The sequence below is a fragment of the Scardinius erythrophthalmus genome (genome assembly GCF_964197995.2).
Source record: "Scardinius erythrophthalmus genome assembly, chromosome: 1".
Taxonomy (NCBI): Eukaryota; Metazoa; Chordata; class Actinopteri; order Cypriniformes; family Leuciscidae; genus Scardinius; species Scardinius erythrophthalmus.
The window spans coordinates 9,879,131-9,887,947 of NC_138221.1; positions in this window are offsets into that span (position 1 = coordinate 9,879,131).

Genomic DNA, 8,817 nt, shown 5'->3' on the forward strand with positions numbered 1-8,817 from the left:
TATGTTAGTTTTGTTTGTTGTGTTGTTGTGGCTTCGACAAAAACTGATAATCTTAAGTTACATGATCACGGTCACTTAGTTCAGAGTCTGAAATATTGATTATTCCTCTCTCATCATGTCTGTAAGAAATGAAACTTGTTTGTTTTTAGCAGAACTGCCAGAAAGCATCTGGAAGGAGAGGGCAGAGAGAGCGCCAGTGATCCAGAACCTGCAGAATGAAACATCATGATACTGAAGAACAAAGAGGTTGGTGTTTATTCTTGATTCCTCATTCATTCTTCTTGATGAATAACATGCTGATGCTCACCAGATTTACATTGTTTCATGACCAAACTAGTGACTTATAACACAAATCATCTTCATGACATTAAAATAGATCATAATTGTGCACAGCCGTTGTCCACCAGATTTGATGAGATTAAAATGACTATTGAACTCATCAGTGATCTTGACTTTGAGCTTCACTTTTCATTTCACGTTTGTCTCTCATTTGAAATCTCACATGATTTAATGTTTCTTTTAGACCTGATGGACGCGAACAAGAAAGGAAAAATAAGTGTAAATGTAAATCAAGTCTGAAGATTCACATGAGGATCCACAGTAAAGAGAAACTTTACATGTGATCAATGCGGGAAGAGTTTAACTCGGGTTTCATTTTCATGTTCAGGAGCTGAAGAAGAGGCCGTAACACTTTTAACAGAGACATGAATCTGATATTAATTTGAACTCATTCATTGTTTTTCAGAGATCTGTCTTATTAGTTTTAATTTTTATTATTTTTTGTACTTCAAGTTATGATTGATTAAACTCATTATAATTTTATCAACAGCTTGTTGTTTTTGTCCAGTTTTATTGTCTGCTGATTCTTCTTGCTTCAGGAATAACTCCATCATTTTCAGTTCTGAAAGCCAAGTATTACGTTTGTTTCAGGGGCTTCACACCAAACACAGAACGTTCCCCTAACATTAGTTTTTGGTTCCTGTCTTTTTATTGTTTTGGGAACTAAATAGTATAATTCTAGGAATGCTCTTTTTATTTATTTTTTTGCAACAATAATATAAAGTTCCCAGAAGGTTGCAGGATAGTTATTTTTAACAACATTGACATTTTTAATATTAACATAGAAATAGTTACCAACTATAGAACGTTCCCCAATGGTTATTATTTATAAAAATATGTAAACTAACTTTCCAATTAAAACGCTGCAGATGTTTTTGTATAATGACCTGTACAGAGCTCTGAAACTAGTTTATGCAGCATTTAATAAAATTTAGCAATTAGTTAAATCCAAGCGCATTATATTGTGAATGTGAAAAGCAGAAATAATACATTCTTGGGTTTGTTTATATCTTCATTTACTGCACTGCAGTGTTTCCGGGATCTACGTCAGAACGCTGCCTCGTTATTGGCCAGCTACATGTTTGAATTCCGTCTCCGTCTCGTCTCTGACACGCTCCTCAGGGTGGTCCTGGTTCAGGGGTGGGCGCAGTCCGGCTTGGCCCATCCCGCCCTGTGACACATGCGTCAGGATCACTCGATCACACTAAAAAATATTATAGCAGAGAATGTCTAATATGGCGAGAAGTAGGGCTTGGCGATTTTTTCGATTTTTTCGATTAATTCGAATTTACGTTTTAAGACGATTTATTTTTTTATTAAATCGAGGTATCGCGATTTTTTAATAAAGAGGCTTGTCCGACTCCGACCACATGATGGCGCGTCTAATTAACCGCTCACTTGTGAGAGTACAGTGCTCTATGAAGTAACGTAATAGACTACAGAAATAATATCATAGAGATGGACGGCTCTTCACGTCAGGATGACCTTGTGCCAAAGAAAGGTAGTAACGTTTCCTCTGTGGTTTGGAAATGGTTCGGATTTGAGAGTTCAGACGTCGAGCAAACTTTTGTCAAATGCAAAATATGCAGAAAGTCAGTTTCAACCGGCAGTGGCAGCACCACTAATTTATTCCAACATTTGCGACAAAGGCACCAAGCTGAATGGGAAGAATGCTCAAAGTTAAGAGATGAAAACAAGCCAAGTCCAAGTGCAAAAGGTCCACCTAAAATTGCAAAACGCCAGATTTCATTAGCGGTATCATTTTCCAATTCCGTTCCATACGACAAAAAGGCGCCCCGATGGAAAGAAATTACAGATGCTGTGGCGTTTCATATCGCTAAGGACATGGTTCCCATATACACCATCGAAAAGCCAGGGTTCATAAAAATGCTACACACTGCTGATCCAAGATACAAGTTGCCGAGCCGCAAATATTTCAAAGACGTAGCTTTTCCCCGAATGTACACTGAAACACGTGAAAAAGTAGCGGAGCAGCTTGAAAAGGCATCTTTTTTTTCTACGACGACTGACCTGTGGAGTAGTCGTACTCTTCAGCCTTACATGAGCCTTACAGCCCATTATGTTGACGCAGAATGGAAACTGCGAAGTTTTTGCCTTCAGACATGTTATTTTCCTGACGATCATACCGGGGAAATAATTGGTCATGGGCTTAAAGATGCGCTGGCGTCTTGGAAGCTTGTGGAGGATCGACAGGTGTGCGTGACCACTGACAGTGGAACGAACATGATCAAAGCAATGAAGCTGAACGACTGGACTCATCTTCAGTGCTTTGGACATCGTCTTCACAATGCCATTGGTAAGTATGATTAATAATTCAAGCATTAAAATCGCAGTTATTCAGATGTTATTTCATTAATAGCTTTCATCATAAATGATGATGATGATTATTGTTTTGCTTTTGTAATAACAGTGCCAATCACTTAATATGAGTTTGTTGGTTATAGATTCATATTCTGCAGTTATGAAGGAGAAAGCTCTTTACAATATTTTGTGAGCTTAGAATTATAAGGTTCTATCTCCACTTTGGGTCGAAACTGAGTTTTTGACATAATCTGATCCATTAGGTGTTTATTAATGCCTGTGTGGTGTTATTTTTGTACAAAAAAAAAATTACAAAAAATTGTTAGTAGTTATTAATAAAATAAAAAGGTTCCATCTCACAAATGTAAATGGAATGTAAAACCTTTGATGCTCAATATCTCAGAATACCCTAAATTCTAAGCTCACGATTTCTGTCAAAGTACAATGAACTGCTATTTCAAATCTTCTTTTTTTTTTTTTTTTGCTTTGTTTTAACAGAACATGGTGTGAAAGACCACAGAGTTGACCGTGCAGTTGCAGTGTGCAAGAAGGTTGTAAGTGTGTTTTCCTTCAGCTGGAAAAAGAGAAGAGATCTTGCATCTGCACAGGCTGAGCTCGGCCTACCTTCTCATCAACTCATTACGGAGACCCCCAACAGGTGGGGTTCTAGACAAAAAATGATCGAGAGGGTTTTAGAACAGGAGAAAGCCATAGCTCGGGTTCTTGGCTCTGATAAAAAAACTCGGCAGCTTGTTCCAACGTGGCAAGACATCGATGTCATGGAATCCATAAATAAAGCTGTAAGCCCTCTACAAGAGTTCACTGATGCATTGTCAGGTGAAGCATATGTTAGTGTCTCGTACCTCAAACCAGTGCTCCATCTGTTTAACAGTAGCATTCTACGAGCACACGACGATGACACAGATTTAACAAAACGCATCAAAACCACAATACTGCAGTACCTCAACTGCAAATACAGCGACCCTGTCACAGATGAACTCCTCAACATAGCTTCTCTGATGGATCCCAGGTTCCGTACAACTTACATCGAACATGACAAGTTGGAGGGAATCAAGCAAAAAGTTGTTAAAGAGCTGACATCTTTGTTGCCAGACAAAAATCTTGAGACAACAGTTCAGATGACTCAGGACGTGGAGCAGGAAGAACAGAGAACAGAGGCTGGGGCTAAGAGGAAGAAAACCTTGGCAAGCTTTTTTAAGAAAACGGCACCACCAGCATCACAACCTGTCATTCAATCAGAAGAAGACAAAGTCAAAGCCGAGCTGACAGCCTATTTGATGTCTCCTGATGTAGATTCAGACACAGACCCACTTCACTGGTGGAAGGCTAATGAGACAATCTTTCCCAGGCTCAGCAAACTTGCAAAAAAATACCTCTGTATTCCTGCAACCAGTGCCCCTTCTGAGAGGGTGTTCAGTGCAGGTGGGAACATTATAACCTGTCACAGAGCATCTCTAAAGCCTGAAACAGTAGACAGACTGGTCTTCCTCTCAAGAAACCTGTAAAGAACATCTACAACATGCTTTATGTTTGCACGATGGTCTACAAAGTGTTGTTGTTTTTTTTTTGTTTTTTTTTTTGTTTACTGTTGAAAATTTGCATAACTTTTTGAGTTGACTATAATGTTTACATTGGTTAAATGGTTATTTTCTTACTATATATTCAGAAGTATTTAATGTTTAATTCAAATTGCACAAACAATATTTACTTTCATATTTCATTCAAATCTTCTGCAAAGATATTTAACTCGTGAATTTGTTTTACATTTATTTACACCTTGTTGACCAATTTATGTATGGCATGGCCATTAAAAATACAATGTTCCTTAACCAGATGGTTTTTCAAGTTACTTACAAAGACAATGTTACTTAAGTCATGTTGTTGTAATGTTTTAAGTTGACTAGTTACACAATAAAAAAAATCGAAATCGAAATCGTGAATCGGTCAAAGTTTATGAAAAAACCTAGATTTTTTTTTTTGCCATATCGCCCAGCCCTAGCGAGAAGTTTCACTCTCAGTACACTTTCGGCTTCTGAACTGGTTGCAGTTACTCTCTGATTCCATATGAGGGCGCTCACAGGTCTATGGCGCTATACCAATAAAAATCCACTTTTCTCAGGATATAATTTTTTGTCTAGTAATTTGAATGTTGTATTCGAAAGGAGATGCAAATAAATTACACATTTCTGGGTGTTAGATTTTTTTGAGTCACTTATTTGCTTTAAAAAGTCTTTTAAAGTGTCAATGACGTCATACACATGTACGACCAGAGATACAGCTTTACGGCAATCCTTCAGTCACTTTGGTGCGTTCGCGCTCTGCACTTTCTTTTCACTCGAAGCATCGACAACACAGCTGACACAGGTAAACACACGTGCTAGAAGAGTTTTTGTTTTGTTTGTTTCTGGTCCCGCTGCGGATGACACGATGCCATCAAGCATCAGTCCTTCACTGACCAATCAGCGTTCATTAGCAGAATGCTAGCGTGTTATGGGCAACAACAACTCAGCCTGTAAGAAATCGAAAGGACATAAGTACTCGTTCATTCAACTTTCGACCTAAAACCCACGTTGAACTTGCAAAATCTACAATCAGATCTGAGATTTCTCAACGGCAATCGGGTGAAAGAGACAAATATAGCCGTCTAGCCCTATAGACTCCCATTCATTCTGCACTCATGACGATCGCCCCCAGTGGAACTCTGGTGGATCTACAACCACAATTCGGTACAATAGAGCTTAATAGGGAGTGGGCAGGCTCTCCGTAGACGGGCTCTGATTATAGTTTCTTCATAAACCGCAGTCTGTAAGTTTCGCCTCTTTGTCGCCATCTCCGTTTGAAATCTGCTATTGCAGTTATATGTGGAATTATCTTTATATGCGTTGTGCATCAGCACGGCTCCTGAGCACAGATATATAATATCTTGAAGTGTATGTGTGAGCTGTCAGTCAATGCACCAGTGTGGACATTCACTGTACTTCAGAATTACAGATACGACCTTCAGGAATTATTTCCAAAATAAGAAGGAAAATGTCATCTGAACAAGTAACATGTCAGCCACTTTTGTTCTGATCAACTGATGATTAAATCTTACGAATTTAAAGTTAGCTCAGATCGCGTCAAACCGTGTAAATTATTATTGTTATACTTTGTTCTCAAATTGTTAATGTTATCAACACTATGTGACTATATATTTAAGGCTATAAATGATCTGCCACCTGCAGCATCCTCACACGCAGAATAGCCTACTAGCTGAGACTCCTTCTTTATGTGTACAGACTTGACGTAATGACGCAGAGACGAACCGCGGCAAGCTAGTATTTCCCGTGGAAACCTACCAGTACCACTCAAATTAGAACCCATTAAAAGCTTACCGCTGTGAATCAGGCTACGGTAAGGAGATGACAATGTTGAAGAGGTGGGTCTAAATGACAATTTTCACCTGAGATTCAGACCCAGTCAGCAACCTAGTGCTACCAGATATGGGCCGGATCACACACTCACTCACACACCTTTTCAGTGTTTTCAAGGATGCGGAGTGGGTGGGCCGTGTCATCCACGTCAGTAGGGTGATACTGCGAACACAGAGACAAACCTCGGTTGGTATGAGGGTTGCCTTGAGCCAGGCTGAGGAAGCTGTAAGTTTCATTGTGACACTAATGGCGCTTTTCCATTACCAGTACCAGCTCAACTCGACTCGACTCGGCTCGCTTTTTGCTCCGTTTTCCATTGCAGATAGTACCTCAACAATAGCCTGTGTGTCTGGCGGCGGCAGGTAGTGTGTTTTCTGCAGGTACAGAGAGCTGGGGCACTGGATGGAGAAAAGCTACAGTCTGAAGGTGAGTGAACATTCTTGAATCCTTGCTGTAAAAAATAGCCAAATTCTGACAGTAACATACCATTTTCCATTAAAACTGTGATACACCATAGAAAACAATGCAATCTGGGTAATATTTAATTTTCAAGAAAATAGCAGGAATATACTCATGTACGGCAAATATATGAAGCAAATATACAGCGTTCACACTCAGAGGCTGTGTTTCAAATCACACCCTATACCCTAATTCAATATTTCCTACATTAGTTCACTTATGTAGTCCACTTGAATGAAAAAAAGTAAGTGAATTTAGAGAATAGGGACCTATACTGCAGCCAGCCACCAGGGGGCGATCAAAACATCTTAGCCTTATTGTCCAGGACGTGTGTCGGACTAGAAATAGTCCTCAGATGCCATGTCCGTAATTTATAGCAAAACATCTAGCATTAATTCGATCTCAAACAGATTCATTAAAAGTAGTTATTACTCCACCACGTGCATGACATCATTAACCAACGTAGTTGAACGACCACTTTGCATAGATTACAGTAAAGAACTACACAATTAACAGTGAATTATATTGCCAGTATTTACCATTAATTTATTAATTGCAGCACATGGCTGTAATTTTTGCACTCATTCTGGAGAGAGAGTGGAAAAGGGTGATGGGTTTACCAGGGTCTACCCACTCTCAGTACCCATTCCTAGTCTGAGAACACACGAGGGCATGATCCATGATGCAGAACTGGCCTCTGTAAATAACCCAGTCAATGGTGTTAAAGGACCAAGGCTTTTGACCACTTTACAGTGTTTTAACATGGCAGAAAGTTTTGTTCCAGACTATTTACATAGTGTACTTCTTGGAGTAGTGCGCCAAATAACAGGCTTGTGGTTTGACAACAAAGTGCCAGAAGTAAACGTCAAAAATCCAAGTGTCTTGAAAGAGATAGACAAACGTTTGATACCAGTCCGGCCACCTAGCGAGATAACCGTCTGCCACGATCTGTAAAAGAACGGCAAAAATGGAAAGGAAGTGAGTGGAGAACATTTCTTCTAATCTCTCCGTTTGTACTGATGGGTTTAATCCCAACACAGTATTTCCACCACTGGATGCTACTAGCCTTTGCCGTTTATCTGCTAACTAGTTCACATATTTCACATGTGAACATCGACAAGGCTCACATGGCTCTTTGTGAGTTTATACACCGAGTCTCTGTATGGAAAGCAAGAAGTGTCTTACCCAGCAAACACAGAACGTTGGCGCAACGTAGCCAACCTTCTAACAACGTTTTAACAACATAACCAAAAGGTTCCTATAACTACGTTGTGTGGTGCAGGTTGTTACAGCGTTGTCACAACGTTGACATTGAACCACCGTTCAGGGCCATTGCTTACGGTACGTTCAGAACTACGGTACGTTCCCCCATCTATGTAAAGCGCTTTGAGGTCTCAGAAAAAGCGTTATATAAATGTAACAAATTATTCACACGGGGCGTCAGCGTCAACGCTTGACGGAAGGCGTGGCTGAAGTTTGGCACTGACGCCATGGTCATAGCAGCGTCAGCCAATGAAATTTAAAATGTATCCTCAGTTTGCTGCTCTTGAACAGGATGAACGTGATTGGCTGCCGCCTGGCTACTGTATTTGCATAGAGCGATCCTATTGGCTGACGATTCCGTCTGCGGCGCTTCACTGGCCAGCAACGCCAGTGAAGCACCGCCGACGGATCCACAATTCTTTTCGGCAACGTTTGACGTCACCCATTCAAAGTCAATGGGAAGCGTTGACGCTGACGCCCCGTGTGAACGTACCGTAAAGGTTGTGCCTAGGGTGTCTGGACAACCACTGGACTACATAATGTACTCGTCACTGCCCTGAAGCGCGAAAATCAGCCTTTTAAATTCCAACCACCTGTTGGGCTCATTAGTTCTCGTTCATCATCGAGCAAGGATACGTGAGTATTGTGTTTAGCCTACAACTTTAATTTCTAATGTGATTAATGTAGCATCGCTCGCACTGTTTAGTTTTTCGTTTGATCTTTCCGCTATTTAGTCTCATTCGTTTCTTTGCTCCTCTGGATTTGTGGATGTTTCCCGGTGACACCTGCTTTCGGCTACTGTCTGCCATACAGACCCGGTTTTGTTCATTAAATGTTCTGATCTGCCTTTGCTTTTTATGTTTCATTTATTATACTTAAAATAAATTTGTATATTCGTTTATTTCTTTTTTTTTTTCTTTTTTCACAAATGTATGACTTTTGGAAGTGCAATTTGATTATATGCAGTTTTACTAAAGTTGAATTAACGAAACCTTCTGTC